The sequence below is a fragment of the Pan paniscus genome, chromosome 11 (assembly GCF_029289425.2).
Source record: "Pan paniscus chromosome 11, NHGRI_mPanPan1-v2.0_pri, whole genome shotgun sequence".
NCBI lineage: Eukaryota > Metazoa > Chordata > Mammalia > Primates > Hominidae > Pan > Pan paniscus.
Window position 1 is genome coordinate 36708868 of NC_073260.2, and position 18666 is coordinate 36727533.

Below are 18666 nucleotides of genomic sequence, written 5' to 3' on the forward strand. Positions count from 1 at the left end.
TCAATTTCTTTGCTACTTGCATTCCTATTGCTATATTTCCCCAGACATTTGAGAGCCTATTGGGTTCTTATCTCAATGCAGGAAAACATCTTATGGCTTATGAAAAATATGTGTTTTTGATAAGATTCTTGGTTTTCTCCATTAACTTGTTGCTATCATTCATGTTTTATATAAGATTCTTGACCCTATAATGCTAGAGATATTGTGAATAACTTATTAAACTATGCATAGTTGGTAGCGAATTTTTGTTTTCTTTTGATGTTCTTTATTCTTTCTATTTTCAATTATGAGGATATATTTCTTTAATAATAAAAGAAATTAGAATAATATTTTAACATAAAATGGGTTAAGAATATAACTACACAATGATAATGGAAAGAACACATGATTTGGAAATAAAGACAATGAATTTTAAAGTTACTACTTATCATTATTATTCCATTTGGTAAGCAAGTGGCCTACAAGAAATGTAATTATTAGGAGGTAGATAATTAATCATGAGTGATAGAGTAAATAACATCCCATAATAATCTAAAGTTATATCTTATAAACAGAAAATTGAAACATATAATTTCAACTGCTAAATAAATGTATCCAATTACATACTTGGAGACTGAGCAAAACAAAATAGTGTGAGGCTGTGTACTTGCTCAAACAATTATGAGGTGAATTTTGGCCAACATTATTTTACTGCCTCCTTTCATTCCTGTCATCTGTATGCCTTATTCTAATGTGAACAACATGAGTCTTTACATCATTTGACTCAAGTGTCAGTGCAGAGATCATATCCAACAGTCCTCAAAATGTCTGGATATTCCTCTTTCATTGGTTATAGAAAATATAAAAAAATATAATTTATATACTTTTCAAAAATTATATAAAATATGTGTCATTTGTATTCTTTTGATGTTCTTTATTCTTCCCATTTTCCTTCATGTAAACCTCTTTTCAAAAGAAGGTTATATAGAAAATAACCTCTTTCCCTTTTGGAAAAAAAAATCAGGAAATTTCTTTTTTTTTTGAGATGGAGTTTCACTCCTAACCCCCAGGCTGACTGCAATGGTGTGATTTTGGCTCACTGAAAACTCCACCTCCCAGGTTCAAGTGATTCTCCTGTCTCAGCCTCCCAAATAGCTGGGATTACAGGTGCGTGCCACCACGCCCAGCTAATTTTTATATTTTTAGTAGTGATGGGGTTTCACCATCTTGGCCAGGCTGGTCTTGAACTCCTAACTGCAGGTGATCCATCCACCTTGGCCTCCCAAAGTGCTCAGATTATAGGTGTGAGCAACCATGCCTGGCCACTACAATACTTTATGTTTGTACATTATAATCCTCAGAAGTGGCCTGAAGTAAGGTTTTGTTATGTTAGCATTTTCAGCAAGATATGTAGGAAGTCAAAAGTCATTGGCTGACTCCTACCTAACAAGCCCAGTTCTAGGGCAGCTTCTTCTACCATCAATATTGGCCTATGGAGGAAAGCCACTATTGATCTTTTCAAAGGTTTATATCATCTTCACCAGTACATTAGTTATTACCTTAATTAAACCAATTTTCTCTGAGCCATCTGCAAAACATAATCAGGTGGTGTATTCTCAAATTCCATTTAATTTACTAAAGGCATATGGAAGTTCTAAGGACCCATTACGACAACCTATTAGATTAGACTCTCTTTTCAAAAAGAGTTGAGTTTTCCATATTCGGTCTTTTGTCCTCACCAGCAAAACTCTCAAGATCCACTTTCATACTTATTCCACTGGTTCCTACAATTTATTTGGTACTTAATTAGGCTGTGCATAGAGCTGTCCTTCATAAGCAGCCTAGAAGTATGAGGGTAGTGAGAGCAGATCTTAAGGAAAATCAGCTTTACATGGTGAGGGGCCTACCTCAGGTGAGCTCACAGCATGGTCTCCAGAAAAGAGTGGCTGGTCTTCTCCGGAAAGTGGAAAGTCATTGCTTCTTTCATTCTGGAGATTTAATAGTGAAATCTGGAGGATAAACGTCCTCAGGTTTACCCATTCAAATGTCACCATTCTGTTGCTCAGGTCTCGACAATTATTCATCACTGAGTGTTGTTTTAGACATAATATCAAAATTAGAAACTGGTCCTAAATTTCAGGCCAGGTTTCTCTGTGTTTTGCATTGGTAGTTGGCTTTCCTGACTATATTATATTTTTCAAGGTTCTTAACAGGCTTAAAAGAATTAAGACTATCCTAATCTGGCAAGTATTATTTCCTCAGTACCATGTAACATTATCACCACTGTATTTCTCTTTTTTTAACTTTTAACTTTTGTGGGTACATAGTAGGTATACATATTTATGAGGTACATGAGATATTTTCATACAGGCGTGCAAAGTGAAATAAGCACACCATGGAGAATGGGGGTATTTTTCCCTTCAAACGTTTATCATTTGAGTTACAAACAAACCAATTATACTCTTTAAGTTATTTAAAAATGTACAATTAAGTTATTATTGACTACAGTCACCCTGTTATGCTATCAGATAGTAGGTCTTATCTGTTCTTTCTAATTTTTTTACCCATTTATCATCCCCACCTCCCCCTTATCCCCCACTACCCTTCCTAGCCTCTGATAACCATCCTTCTACTGTCTACATACATGAGTTTAATTGTTTTGATTTTTAGATCCTACATAAAACGAGAACATATGATGTTTGTCTTTCTGCACCTGGCTTATTTCACTTAGCATAACGTTCCATCTATACTGCATTTCAATTAACCAAAGAAGACAACTTTAATAATTGGATACCACTGTGTGACCTATGTTATTATCTACAACTTCCCACCAACAATGGGGTCCTTATATTTTCTATAACCAATGAAAGAGGAATATCCAGACATTTTGAGGACTGTTGGATATGATCTCATCCTAATTATAGATGCATCTGTCTAAACCGCGCCATAGAAAGCCAAGTCTGACACAGAAGGTTTGTATATTATTACTTTATTAGGAGTATTATTCTAAGTAGTAGGGAAAAAGGACAAAGAGAATATAATAGGAAAATCAGGAGAGATGATGCAAGGTTTACATTACAGTTGACAGCTGAAATGTTCAACTGACTATTTAAAGTCATAGTATATCTTTCAAGAACTCATACATACTAAATCAGAGAATAGCCCACTGTGGGAGAAGAGGGGAATAATTTTTTTCACTGATTTTAGTCTCTCATTGATCAAATAAACTCCTATGGAGCTTTAACTCCCCCTCATTTTTGGTTGTGCCTGGATGACTTTTAGGCAGAGAGCTGTGGTGTCCTATCTAGCCATATAAAAAGGAAAGGCCTAGATCAAGAATTGAGGTGCCCAGAACTGTCAGTTGGATAGCCAGGATCTCTAGGGTATACCAGCAAGTCATATGAGAGACGAGGATCCATTATCATAGGTGCTTCAGTCTGAATACAGCAGATGCAGAGACAACATGGTCTCATGATTATAGAAAGAGTACAAACTATAATAAAGCCAAATATGAAGATCTGGGGACAAGGTGCAGGATTGAATCTAGTACAAAATGTACGGTAATTCTTCATCATCCAAGATATTTCTAGATCAGGTCATGATTTTTAGACTATTCCTATGTCCAGGTGGTCACTTTAGTCACATGGCCTTTGTAACAAAGTATCACTCTACAACAAAAAATCACCCAATGTCTATTACTATTCAATTGAAATTAGAGCACTCACTCATTTCAACTGTAGCATTTCACATTGTGATTAAAGTAATTTTCAAAGATTCTGGTTGTCCACTCCAGCCTGGAGTTATTTCTTGTGACCTTGTGCATTTTAAGAAGGTATTGCATCAGCTTAACACACTAGCTGAATTCATTTAGTTTTAACTTCCAAAATATTTAAACTTCTCTTTCTATACTGTGGAAACGAAATCTGAAGACTTCACATTTTTCAATGTGGGTCACCTTTGAGGAAACCTTTTGTTTACATGTATACTATAAGAACTAAACAATCTACTAAATAGTTCAATATAAATTGAAATCTATAACTGGTGCAACTATAATAATTGTCCTCTAACATTGATAGAGAATTTTCATATCTTACATGCAACTGGATAATTGATATTATTTTTTAAATGAGGAAGACTTAGTTTTTTTTCTGTTTGTTCATTTGTTTATTTTCTTTGTGCTCTTTAGGATGTACTTGGACCAGACTATTTATAATTGTGAAAACAGCGAAAGAAGTATAAGTGAAACAGTATTGTTTTTGCAACAAAATTCCCTGAGGCAAGAAAATAGCAACATTTTTAAGCAGGGAAGGAAGAGTCTCAATACACAAAAGTGAAGGGACTTCAGTGAACAAGGAAGGCTCAGTATTGGATAGGGCATGAGGAAACTCCAGTTGTCCAAATTCCAACAGTTAAGTTTCTTCAAATTTTCCTTACCTAGCTTTATCTGACTTTTGTTTATGGCAGCAGGGAAGGATTTTAATTCTTCCGAAATTACAATTTGGCAATACCTCTCTCAAAGTTAAAGGTTTGTTCTTAACTATCTCAGCCCTATAGTTAAAACATGTGAGGAAATCTTTACAGTGTGTTAATAGAAGTCAACATAGGTATTTGATCTGGTCATTTATCTTCTTTTTGTTCAATATTAGAGATACACCTACTTCCCCCACAATTTCTAAATTATTTATATCCTTCATATCCTTTACACAGATATATTAGAGTGTAAATGTGAGTGTTCAAAGCTATTTACTGCCTTCTTCCTTGGTGACTAAACCCATATTTCTCTTTTTTTCCTGGAGGGTTCATTGTCTTTATTGCATCATTGGTATCGGTCTGAATCCTTGGTGGTCTGCAACAGAAAGAAAAACTGAAAGCATTAAGCAAAAAATGAGAGATTTATTTAAAAGAATACTGAATACTTAATTAGTAATAGGATATTAATCTTAGTAAATCAATAGAGTGAAAATAAAAATAAAGTAAAATTACGTTTTATTAATGAGAGTCTAGTATTCACAGTACACAAGCTGTAGGACCTTGTCAATAACTCTGAACATCACTGTTCTTACTACCATGAATAAATTCTAACCACCCCATCACTCATTCCATATCCAAAAATCCAGGTAAGAGCATTTGATTGGCCATGTCAAGTTCACATTCTTGAGCTCTGAATAGGAGGTAGCAAATCTAGAAACCCTAGTTTCTTTTAGCTGCCATACTGAAAACAGACATAGTTGTCTTCATTGAAATTTTCAAGATTTATATACAAGAGGGAATTCTCTAATAGTAGTAAAATGGCTTGCATGCCGCATTTTTAAAAAGCCAGTGTTTATTGACTTTGCTTTAGATAAATTAGCAAACAATAAAATATTAATTTGGGGTCTATATTATTATCAGAAAAATATGTTTGTAAATGAACACTTCAAAAATATGATATATGGAAAACCGCTCTACAAGGTTTAATTTCAACTCTAATATGCAGCTATTTTCATTATTTATTCTGAAAATAGCAGAAATCTTCAAAATGCAATCTATTGCAAGGCAGTGTAAAATACATGCTTATGGTTTCATACTTAGTTCACACAAAACCATGATTAGTTTATTAAAATAGCATAGGCTGGGCATGGCAGTTCATGCCTGTAATCCCAGCACTTTGGTAGGCCAAGGCAGGCAGATCATCTGAGGTCAGGAGTTCGAGACCAACCTGGCTAATATGGTGAAACCCTGTTTCTACTAAACATACAAAAAATTAGCTGGTCATGGTGGCGCAGTCCTGTAATCCCAGCTACTCGGGAGGCTGAGGCAGGAGAATCGCTTGAACCCCGGAGGCGGGGGTTACAGTCAGCCAAGACTGGCCATTGTACTACAGCTTGGGCAACAAGCGAAACTCCGTCTCAAAATAAATAAATAAAAATAAAATAAAATAGCATAAAACCATATTTCCCCCCAAAATTTTACCAACCAACAAAATATATGTGTATAAAAAAATGTGTTTATATATAATATATATATTTATATGTACTACATATTTTTCTATATTATATATAATATTATATATTATGTTATATAGTATATACGTTATATATTGTTATATATAACAATATAATATTTGTTATGTCATATATTATATATAGTCATATATTTTATATTACATATATTTATATATAATATACAATGCAACACATCAACATACATGTATCCATTTACGTTTTTTTGTCGTTGTTCTAGAAAGCAGCCACATTGAAAATAGAATGAAATGCCTATTTTACACAAGCCACACATGACAAATGCATTTTGCTGTGGTATATTAAACAAATAGATTCTAAATAAAACTGTAGGGAGAATAAGGAGGAAGTTCAATATGTAAAATACCTGCAGAGCTATAAATTTTGAGAACAAAATAGTATTTTTAAAAATATAAATTGTTTTACACAATTAGCTGTTTATTTAAGGAATATTAAAAGTACACATTAATGTCAAGGAAAATTGAAAACAATTTCACTAATCAATGTTTAAAAGTTACTAGAATATCAAAGCATTTCTTCCCAGTGAAAGAAAATACGGCTTAGATGGAACATTCTGAGACTCTTCCTGCCCAATCTTCCTTTGCTCCTCTTTTCTCATCACAGAGCTCGGACATGCGTCAAAGGCTAAAGCTCTTTTTGCTTCCTCTTGCTTCCTCCCATTTATCATTCACGAATGTTTTACCAATAAATCTCTTTTATATCCATTTCTATCCTGGTGTCTGCTTTTTGGAGGACTCAGACTGATAGATGGTGATATGTTTTAGCTGTGTTCCCACCCAAATCTCATCTTGAATTGTAGCTCCCATAATTACCATGTGTTGTAGGAAAGACCTGGTGAGAGATAATTGAATCATGGGGGCGGTTTCCCCCACACTGTTCTCGTGGTAGTGAATAAGTCTCATGAGATCTGATGGTTTTATAAGGGGAAACCCCTTTCGTTTGGCTCTCATTCTCCCTTCCCTGCCGTCATATAGGATGTGACTTGCTCCTCCTAGCCTTCTGCCACGATTGTGCAGCCTCCTGAGCCACGTGAAACGGTGAGTCCATTAAATCTGTTTTCTCCCCAGTCTCGGGTATGTCTTTATTAGCAGTGTGAAAACGTAGTAATACAGATGGTATTTTAGAGATGATCTTTACCTTCCCAATAATCTCCATCATCTCTCTCAAACCATTCCAATAAAATAATGGAAATAAAAACAATATCCTCTTCTTATTAAGAAAGTAAATTCAAGTCAAATTTTCTAGTCCCATTATCCAATGATACCTCCTTTCCTAATTCCTTATACAATGAGATGTTGGAACTGTAATTGCACGCAGACCATTATGTTTTTGTATTTATATACTACCTGTTTGAAAATAGCAATACTGTTTAGGGAGAATAGCTATACACTTCCAGGTGAACTTTTGTGCCACAACTGTTGAGCTGGGCTATGTGCAGTGGGAGAGTTATGAAGAATCTTTCTACCTTCCCTCAAGGTGGTTTCTGTGTCAGAAGAACTTAAAGCACTCATTCTGAAATTTCACGTTAGTTCTCTCATCTGTAAGAGGAGGTTTTCCCAGTGATTTCTAAGTTGTGTATTTCCCCATAATTGGTAGTCTAAGTATTTGTACCTGGATCTTTCAACAGTTGTTCCTATTTACAAGATACCACCACCTGGAAATAATCTTGATATCTAAAACCCAAACATAATGGATTCTCAAATGTTGTTTTGTTCAATGTTGTTTTGTTATAATAGCAATTAAAAAAATATATCCCCCTCTGGCACCACTCTCTGTATGTGATTTGTGCATTCTGCCCACACCTGCGTGGGTTGTCACCGGGTACTCCCAATTCCTCCCACATCCCAAAAATATGCACATTAGGCTAATTGGTATGCCTAAATTGTCCCAGCTGTAGTGTGTATGTCGTGTGGGTGTGTGTGTGAGTGCACCCTGCAATGGGATGGCGTCCTGTCCAGGGCTGGCTCTCACCTTTCACCCTGCATGCCCAAATAGGCCCCAGCCAGTGGCCACCCAGAACCAGAATAATTGGGTAAATAATAATTGTACTTGTTTTTATTAATCTTTCTTAAATGTATGTGGAGCTCATATTTCAATGTTTAATATTAGAAGTGTTTTGGTCTTTACATATAAGTCTGGCAATGTTTTAGTGACCAGAAATATGTCATAGAAACCTAGCTCTTGTTTATATCAATTAACCTATGACAAAATTCGTTTCATTATGTCTTTTTGCTAAAAGTCAGTTTCCAAGAACCTGTTGATGATGTTAAATGAGGACTGGCTGTATTCACATGGACTCCTGTCAGAGCGTTTGTATTTCTAACCAGTGAATCACCTGGAGTTCTGCTGGTGGTATTAGAATGGCAGACTTAATTAGGATTTCTGACATTTGGACTCTGGAATTGGAGTTTATGTAAAGTATCTTTAGAATACCAATGCATATCAAAACCTGAAGGCGCCTCATTCATACTCTTGACTTTTACTGGCAAAGAGGGTCAGCTGAATTTACTTAAATTCATGGAAATGATCCAATCAGTTTTTGAGTCTCATTGCTCCTTACCAAAGTATATCCTATTTTTCCTCAAATAAAATCTCTGTTCTTTAATCATTTTTCTTTCCCTCCTTTTCCCCCTCACACTTTTTTAGCCTACACTGGTTAATTATCATTCTTTTTTTCTACAATAGGTATCACTCAGTGCAGTCATACACACAAAAAAGTTATCTGCTTCAAAATGTCAATAGTCCTGAAGTTGAGAAACCCTAGTTACCATATCTGTGTTCAAACTGTTAATGGCATAACCTGAGCCACGTGGCACCAAAGTTAGGTTACCTGTGGCAAATCTTTACAAGTCTGCAACAACCTCAATTCTTGCCTCCTCAGAAGAAAGAATTTGACTGAGGGACATAAGGCAGAAGAAGAGCAGGAGTGAACGTTTATTAAAAAGCTTTAGAGCAGGAAGGAAAGGAAGTAAAGTATACCTGTAAGAGGGCCAAGTGGGAGACTTGAGACATCAAGTGCGTGGTTTGACCTTCTGACTTGGGGTTTTATTAATATATGTAGGCACACTTCTTGGGTCTTGTGTTCCTTCTCCCCGATTCTTCTCTTGGTGTGGGCTGTCCACATGCCCAGTGGCTGCTAGTGCTTGCAGAGGTAATAGGCACACTGTGTTTAACTGAAATTGTACGCTTGCTCACTTGAGGAGTACTTCCCTTACCAGTTGAATGTCCCTAGGAAGTCATATATCAGTTAATTTCTGCTATTTTGCCTCTTAATGTGTATGCTTGAGCCCATTTGCCCAACTCCTGAGATCTTATCAGGAAGCTGCTGATCACCAGTTTCAGATGTTTTCTATCTGTTGGGAGACTGCCGTTCCCTTGCACCAGCTGTGACTGATTATTATTTTAGAGAGACAGTTAACAACCGCCTGACCATCATCTAATGGTCACCTGACATTCCTGTTAGGAAGAGGCCTCTCTTGCCCAGCTCATGTCTGCAGCTACCCACTGTAACAAAACCACATGGAAAAATGAGGTATTTTCTTTAAATTAACTCTTTTAAATTGTTGCTATTGATAATTAATCAAAGTTTAGAAGTCAGATTATTTGGTAATTTATAAATTGACTACTATTCTAGAGGAAAGATTTATTTTGAGTGTTTTTCAAACATTTGAAATGAGTTTTACATCTTCACTGTGAGTCTAAGGATTTAAATAAATTTCTAAATTATTTGATTCTGAGTTGTCATTGCATAGATAATGATTCCAACCCTTCAGGGTTATTGTGAGAAGAATGTGTAATGTGCATAAGGCACCTAGCACACAGTATATGATCAATAGTCACTGTATCTTTTTATTTTAATCACTGCCATTGTTAAATATAAATGCTATAAAAAATTATCAGCATCCCAGGTAAAAGGTATCAGGTATGCTAAGGTCCTGAGTTTCAGAAGAGGTTTCATTTTAATTATGTAGGTTGTTGACAAACTGTGGCCAAGTGTTAAATATTACTTTTGTTTCTGTTCGCAGAATTGTATTAGTCCTTTATCTAAAACTTACATGACCTGATTTTATAGGTCTTCATTAGCTTGATTTTTATAATTACTTTTTAATTTGGAAAATGAAAGTAATGCAGCTTAATATTCCTTAAGTGCAAAAATGATGACAATAGTAGCTACTTTATAAGGTTACTGCGAGTATCATATCAGATAACATAAGCAAAAGTGCTGTGTGACTCTGACACATTTTCTACATTCAAGTCATCACAAGTTCAGACACTACTATTCCTAGATTTTTTTGACAGATTTTAGATGATGTGTGGAAGACATACTGAGTAGAATTTCTTTCTACAATTTTTGAGTAAAAGTCTTGAATTACAATGGCAAACACATATATAAAAGAAAGCAAATCAAGGGATATTACTTGAGATGATGAATTTCAACAGATTTAATGACGGATAATTTTAAATTACTTTTGCAGGTTTTGTTTGCAAGTTCTTCATTGACCATACTTAAATCTTTGTAATTTCATCCAGTTTTAGTCAGAACATTGCTCAGATATATTTCAGTCACAGTACAAATTCCGTTGTATGTCAAAATCAAATGATAAATAACTTGTAAACCTTTTAGCCACAGATCTGCAGTTTATGCTGTCGTATGACTGTGTGTGCATGCTAGGAAGCAATTTTTATTTCCTATAATTTATTTTGATAATTATTAAGTTCGAACAAAATATCTCCAAATTTTGCAATGGACATTTTTGTATTCTGCTATGCTAATAACTACCTTGTGAAACAACCACAGTCATATAATTTTGGAAAATATTTAGATGTTTGAAATTAAATGGGTTTCTTTAATTTAGGAGCTCTCAGAACATTTATTATGTTGATATGTGTGGTAAATATCAAAAAGATTTCTAGTGAACATAGGTCTTCTCCCCACAAAGTTCCTTCCACCTCTTTCACTTCGTGTTGTAAGTAGGTTCCGGCATCCTGTGTGCTCTGGTAGCCTAAGCTGATCATAGTCATCTTATCTTTCTTGTTTGAGTCATAGAACTAAGTCAATGATTGCATGATATTGCCTTTAGATAGACATTCATTTATAAATGGGCATGGAATTTAATGAAATGTAACAGTTTCCTGAGGTCTTTGTGATTATTTTAATGCTAATAGCTCTCCAGGAAGAGACACTATATACTTTTTGTTCATCTGTTTTTGAATCTTGTTCAGAAGTATGAGACATTTCTCTGACTACTAGCCTGAGGATAGAGGAAAAATCATAGAGAAGTAAACCAAAATAAATTCTTTAGAATTAATTCAACCTTGAAGCTTATCGTTGGACTTCTAGTGTTGTGAGATAATACATTTCCTTATATTTAATTCTATCTGATTTCTGTTGACGGCTGCCAAAGATATTTTACCATTGTGATGTAAAAGGGTAATAGGTTCAAAATTTTTGACAATGCAATATTGTTGTTTAGACAATCCACTGATAGGGCAAACTTTTGAAAATCTAGTATAGGAAGAAAAGAGTGGTTTATATAGTGTCAGCTGATCTGGGTTTGAATGCTTTCTAATTCATTACTAATTTGATTTGGGAGATAATAAAATCTATATATAATTAATATTTCTCTGTAATAAAATTATGATAATAAAACTCCCCATATTATCATAAAATTGTTATAAGGATAGGTGAAATATGTAAAATTACCATGGTGCTTAACAAATAGTATGTGCTCACTACATTTCATCCATTATAATCATTATTATTTTATCATAATTAAATATTGCTTACTATAACATATAATAAATATTAATCTGACCAGATCATTAAAGCTATCAAGATACTTTTCTTGTGTCCTCATTTAATATATGCTGCTCACATTCCAGAAGAGTGAAGCATAACAATAAAAACAAAAAAGTCCCTGAAGAATATTCTAAAGTCTTATAAAATTTAATATTAATCAGTATTAAAAATTTCAATGGGCCTACTTTATGATAAGAAAATTCTCTTAAAATGATCTCTAGCTAGTCTTCAGATATTGAACATAAAGTCTTAGCATCATAAAATCTAATGTTAAAAATGTCTTAATAGAAAGCTTAGAGGGCTTAGCCTGACTGGAGAAATAGACTGTTTAGTACCTCTTACAGAATCTGATTATTTTCAACGTAGAGCATTCACAGGCAATATATTTCCTTATTACACAACTCTAAGTGTTTAAAAAAATTATTTCGAACTATCCTCTGAAGTTCACAGAGAAAAAAACATAAATATATGGCCTATAGGAATATCCAACTGAACCCTTTCCATTTGTGAGACACCAGGCTAATCATTGTAAGTTCATTACTTTAGTTAAATATCTCCAAAGCTCTATAAGATAGATACTACTGTCATTTCTATTTTACATCTAAGGAAATGGGGATTTCAAGAGACTCAAATTGCCATAAGGCAAACGGTTAGTAACTTGATTTTAACTCATGCATGTGTGCATCTTAAGTATCTGATCTTAATTTACAACCAATGGTGCAATTCATAAATAATTAAACAAATATTTTGAATGCCATTTGTATATTTACTATTTGCTTCCTCGTGGGGAAAGGAACTATCACTTAGACTCAATTTAAATAAGTGACGAATAAAAATGGAAATTGCAACTTGAACAACTTCGCATAGCTAAGACACAATGGAATTGATACTTTACAAAAAGTGATTAGAAACCATATTTCAAGACAAACATAACTTCAAAGAAACAGAAAAACTAAAGGCAAAGAGATGAAAAATTAATGATATTAGTTGGTTAGTCAATCAGATGATTACTCTTTTAATTACATCTAAACACAACTTTGAATATGATGTATCAATGATAATGTAAAGATAGAAATTATTCTTTAAAATAATTTCAACCATTTAAATGGATATCTTTCCAAATAGTCAATGCTTTTAGTTAATTTTTAGTTAGTTAATTTTTTAGTATATCACACATACTGTTAGAATAAATTTATAGACTATTTTTGATATATTGTTTCACTGAATGCTTCCTACATGTAGCATCTCATTTAATTATAACAAACCATTTTACCAACAACAGCTATCCTGACATTTGCCATGTCATATATAATTATTGTTTTCAATTATAATATGTTCCACAATAAAAGAAAAGGAAGATCTGAGGAACTGTTTTATATAATAGATGCCTCAGAAAGATAACAGGTAAATGCAGTAAGTGATTCTGGATTAATTAGCTCCAGGATTGGAAAAACAGAAGAAATTTAAAACACAATATTGGAACAATAAAATAAATTTGTATACAGGATCTAATATGGATAATAGCATGGCATTTATATTAAATATCTTGATTTTGATAGTTATATTGTGGTATATAATAGAAAAACCTCAATCTTAGTAAATACATAGTGAAGTACTAAGGAATAAATGAGTACTATGTTCCTAACTTACACTCAAATGATTTTAAAATATATACACAAAATCATATACTCTTAGAGTGAGGAAGAAAGTGAGAGAAGAGAGAAAACAGAAAAAAGAGAATAATGATAAATGGGAAACTTTATAATTGGTGGCTCTGGATAAAGGATATATGATTTATATACACTATTTTTGTAACTTTTCTATAAGTCTAAAATTATATCAAAAATTTACATGTGCACACACACATACAATGAGTTACTCTTGGTATCTTATTATGTATAAAATTAAGCTATCAATGCCTTGCTTCTTACAATATTGAGAGAATTAAATAAAATAACCTACCTAGTCAAATAGTGTTATGTGTTGAAATAGCAAGTGTTCTGTATGTTTATTTTACAATTAAATAAATAATGATTGAATATTTAAGGAATTTATCAAAGAGAACATTGCCAGAAAATAGCACAGCTATGCCTTAGAATGCATGTTTACCAATCTCATAACCAGTGTAGTTATTTTAAAATTTAATTTGATGCTGGAAAATCTGTACACAAAAAGAGTGATATAATTCATTGAAGAGAATGAGTTAATCATTTTGTGAAGTTCTGCACATTTTGCTTGATTTATTGCTGTCTAGGTTATTCCAAATAGAATTGGTAAATAATGACAGGTTTCTCAATATTTTAAATACTTTCGTTAATTCACTAGAACCAATTTTGAAACAATTACCTGAAGATACTGCAGCACTGTGTTATACTTTCCTCCATTTAATGGCATATGTAAAAATAAGAAACAAAACAAAAATGAGAATAAATAAAACTGACCAAAATAATCTAAAATTCTAGCATGAAATATTTTACTATTATTCTAATTCCTGGTTTTAATTAAAATGAATTTTGTAAGTAAGTTATCTGCAATATAAGAACATTATTTTGTATATAACCAGTCATTTTTATATCTAAAATATAAATATTTATACTTCTTGTTATCTAGTTCCAGTCTATATTAAATTTTCTCAGATATATGTGCATGCATGTGTGTGTTCTTGTGTGTATCATAATGTTTTTCAGTTTTTATAGGATTACTCTACTTTTTCTCATTACATTTTTCACAGGATGGATTTTTCCTAACAGAACAATTTACTGATGTAAACCACACCTTTTCATTAGCATTTTGAAAACAAATTCTTTGAATCAGAGAAAGATAATAAATATTAAATATGTCAGTTTAGGACAAAAAAAAAACAAACTAAAAGAGAAACCAAGGAAAATTAGATATATGAGATCACATACAAAAGCAGTGAAATTGTAAAGTATAAGTTTGATATTATTAAGACTTAAATATACCTTAATTTGCAATTAATCCTTTATAAAAATGAAATATCTATCATATGCTTCACAATCAATATAGAATATGAAGAAATAACATAACTCAATAAATAAGGGAATAAAGCTTCTAATGCAGACATCAGTGAAAAATGTGATATTTTGTGGGAAAAATGTAAAGTAGAAATTGTGTGTATTGTATTAGTCAGGTTTCTCTTAGAAGGACAGAACTAATATATATATATATATAGGAATTTATTAAGTATTAACTTACATGATCAATAGGTCCTATAATAGGCTGTCTGCAAGCTGAGGAGCAAGGAGAGCCAGTCCAAGTCTAAGAACTTGGAGTCTGATATTCCAGGGCAGGAAGCATCCAGCATGGGAGAAAGACGTAGGCTGGGAGGCTAGGCCTGTCTCTCCTTTTCACGTTTTTCTGCCTGGTTTATATTTGCTGGAAGCTGATTAGATTGTACCCACCAGATTAAGGGTGGATCTGCCTTCCCCAGCCCACTGACTCAAATGTTAATCTCTTTTGGCAACACCCACACAGACACACTCAGGATTAATACTTTGTATCACTCAATCCAATCAAGTCGACACTCAGTATTAACCATCACATGTATAATACGTATGTGTGCGTGCACTATTCAAACAAAAATCTTCTCAATAACAACACTTTATAATATGTCACACTTTATTTTAATGGAATAAATGCTGCCCTTGCTTTCCAAAGATGATTGTTGGTATTGTATGGGTGAAATGACATGAGGCCTATATTTTTCTTTAAAATACGTCAGAAGATTAAATAAACTAAACTTATAAACTAAACAACCTCAAACTAGCAGATGCTACACAAAATTTGTTGGTCGAGTGGCAGGAAAAATCTGAGAATAACAAATATAAGCAGAACCCAGAAACACTTTTCCAGAATAAAAGAATAAATGGAAATAATGGGCATTACTCTAAGCATTTATGAGAAAGAGAGAAGGTTGGGGGGCATCCATTGGAGAGCTGGGGAAAGTGAATATAAAACCTATTCTCAGATCTAAAGATTCCCCCGCCCCTTCTTCTCTGTATTGAATTCTCATACTTATGATTGTCTTTAGAACATCTAATCATTATGATTGGCTAGAAAAAAATAAATTAGAACTGCTGCATCTACATATGATCTTCCACATAAAATGCTGAAAACACTGCTGCTAAACATAACAATTTTGGACTTATAAAATATAAAACAAAAGTCTATTTTAAGGCATTAGAAAGCTCATGAAATGAGGAACACAGAGGCAAAGGTTTTGAAGAAGTGAGAACATCAAAGAGGTATGCTGAAATCGTGAAGCTACATTGCTCCTGGGAATATTTTCCATTTTTTTCATAGAGACAAAAAAGAATGGTGTATAGAATGAAAATTTAAGTTTTCCCTTACAAATAAATGTCCATGTTTCAAGAAAGTGGGGAAGGTTGGTAATGTGAAAATAAGTAATTCAAAATTTATGCTGTTGGAACATTAAATTATTTTGAGCCTTAACAAAGTATGATTATGGGGCCTGAGTCACCTGACAAGTATCTGTAACCTAGGCAGTTGTAACCTTTGTCTCTCTAATTATGAATTAGCCTTTTTCCTTACCTACATTATTTTGGAAAATGTTGTAAATGACTAAAGGGTGCCAGGGAAGACTCCTTCCCCCTTCACTGTTGATCTTCATTATATATTATCTTTCATTTTACCCAACTTACACAATGATTTCATGAATATCACCTCGTCTTAAGATGAAATGTTAAATACAATCTTTCAAATTAAAAAAAAAGCAAGCTGCAGGGAAAATAAGACAAACTGTAACTTATTAAATTGTTATATTTCATAAACCAGCCAAGGATAGAAAATGTATAATCCTACTAAATATTTTTGTTTTCTGCCTATATAAGCAAGACCTTGACTTTTAACTTTAGAGCACTGATCCCATTTCTCTGGAGTATGTTTTTTTCCTGATGGGCATCCCCAGCTCTTCTCTTGAATAAATTCTTTAAACCTGGATTATGATTTTGTTTTAATCATTCCAGGTTGACAGTAGTGAACCAAAATCAGAAAAGAATGTGGAGGGCTATGTCTCATAAACAGGTGATTAAAAGGTAGACAGAACCCAGGCCTAAACTAACTTTGTCTCTAATTAGATAGAAGTGATTCAGCAACACTTTATTGTTCTAGAACAAGAAAGAGTATATCACCTCCAGGGGAAGACAGTATTATCTAGATACTGTATAATTTTGGATATGCAATGGTATATCACTCAAAAAATGCTAGATATTGCAAAAAGAAGATCATATGAATGAAAAAGAAATAAAAAGACAATGGGTAATCCATATATTGGAATAGTAAAAAAGATTTTAAATAACTTATAATTATGTTCAAAATATGAAATCAAGGAGGACATAGATAAGAACATGAAAAATCTTACGAGAAAATTGGATTCTATAAAAAGCAATCAACAAGAAAAAATATCTGGAATGAAAGAATAAGGACTTGTTAAAGTCTGCTTCTCCATGAAAAAAAAAGAGAATATTGAAAAAAAAAAAGAGTAAAAACTGACTTTTCCAGAATTTCAAATTAAAGATTTACAACAATCCAAAAAAAGCGGTATTAAAAATAAAATGGCTGAATCCTGGTAAGATTAGAAAGCTTTGTGATGTTTAACTTACCCTAAAATCACCTGTCCCCAGTTCTGCAGTAGCCATAAAAAACAAAAGAACAAAAACTTTATAACAATGGTGGTTTTGGAAAACAGCAGCCTGCTAGTCATTGGAGGAGCAGAATGTATTTAAATCGTCTCTCAGATAATTATCACTATTCACCTGTTGGCAGCTCTCTGAAAATGCCTTATTCTCACAGATTGTTTTTATTTGACCTTAGAGTTTCCTTTATGCAAACAGTCCTGTCTTCAGTGCATTTGTAGAAAACAATCAATGACAACTGTTTAATATTAAACCTGCTTGAGGTGGCTACAACAGCTGTTGCTAACAAGATGCTAGCTGAAACTCTTGAAAGAAGTAGTAGGAGAATAAGATTTCCATAGAAAGCTTTGTAAAGCTCTGATTTACTCCTGAGAGTGTAGAATACTGCACACATGTTCAGGGCTGTGTACATGCCCAGCAAAAGCGTGATTTTTTAAAAACTGATGCATAAGAGATGTACATAGTTTTGGGCTACATGTGACAATACATTTATATAAGTTTTAAAGCTCAAATCTTTGTACTTTGGGATATCTATTACCATAAATATTTGTTTTTTCTTTATGCTAGAACTACTCAAATTATTTCCTCTAGCAATTTTGAATTATATAATAGATAATTAGAATCTATAGTCACCCCACTAAACTAAGTTTTATTTCTTCTATCAAACTGTATATTTAAGCCAGTTAAAAAATCTGTAAAACATGTGAAAAGACACATCACCAAAGAAAGTAGACAGTTGGCAAATAAGCATATGAAAGACATTCAACTTCATATGTCATTTATGGAATTACAGATTTTAAAAATGAGATACCTAAACAAGTACTAGAACATCTAAAATCCAAAAACACTATAATACCAAATACTGAAGAGGATTGAAGCTACAGACATTCTAATTCATTACTGATGGGAATGCAAAATGGTACAGCCACGTTAAGTTGCCAGTTTCTTACAAAGCTAAGCACATCATCATGTGATGCACCATTGGTTCTCATTGTTTTACCCATCATGAGTTGAAAACTGATGTCCACACAAAAACCTGCACATGAAGGTTTATAGCAGTTCAATAGGTGAAGGGATCAATAAACTTTGATACACCTATGAAATGGAATATAATTGAGCAATACAAAAATGAGCTACCAAGCCATGAAAATACAATGAGGTACTTTAAATGTATATTGCTTTGTGGAAAAAG

At 33.2% G+C, this 18666-nt stretch overlaps 1 long non-coding RNA gene across 1 annotated transcript in view; it reads right to left on the reverse strand.

The window, feature by feature from the left end:
- Positions 1–4591: 4591 nt before the first annotated feature.
- Positions 4592–18666, reverse strand: part of LOC130540476 (uncharacterized) — a 109506-nt gene continuing 95431 nt past the window's right edge. Inside the window, exon 5 of the long non-coding RNA XR_008954446.1 lies at positions 4592–4825. This is a non-coding gene — a long non-coding RNA (uncharacterized LOC130540476). The remainder of the gene's footprint in view (positions 4826–18666) is intronic.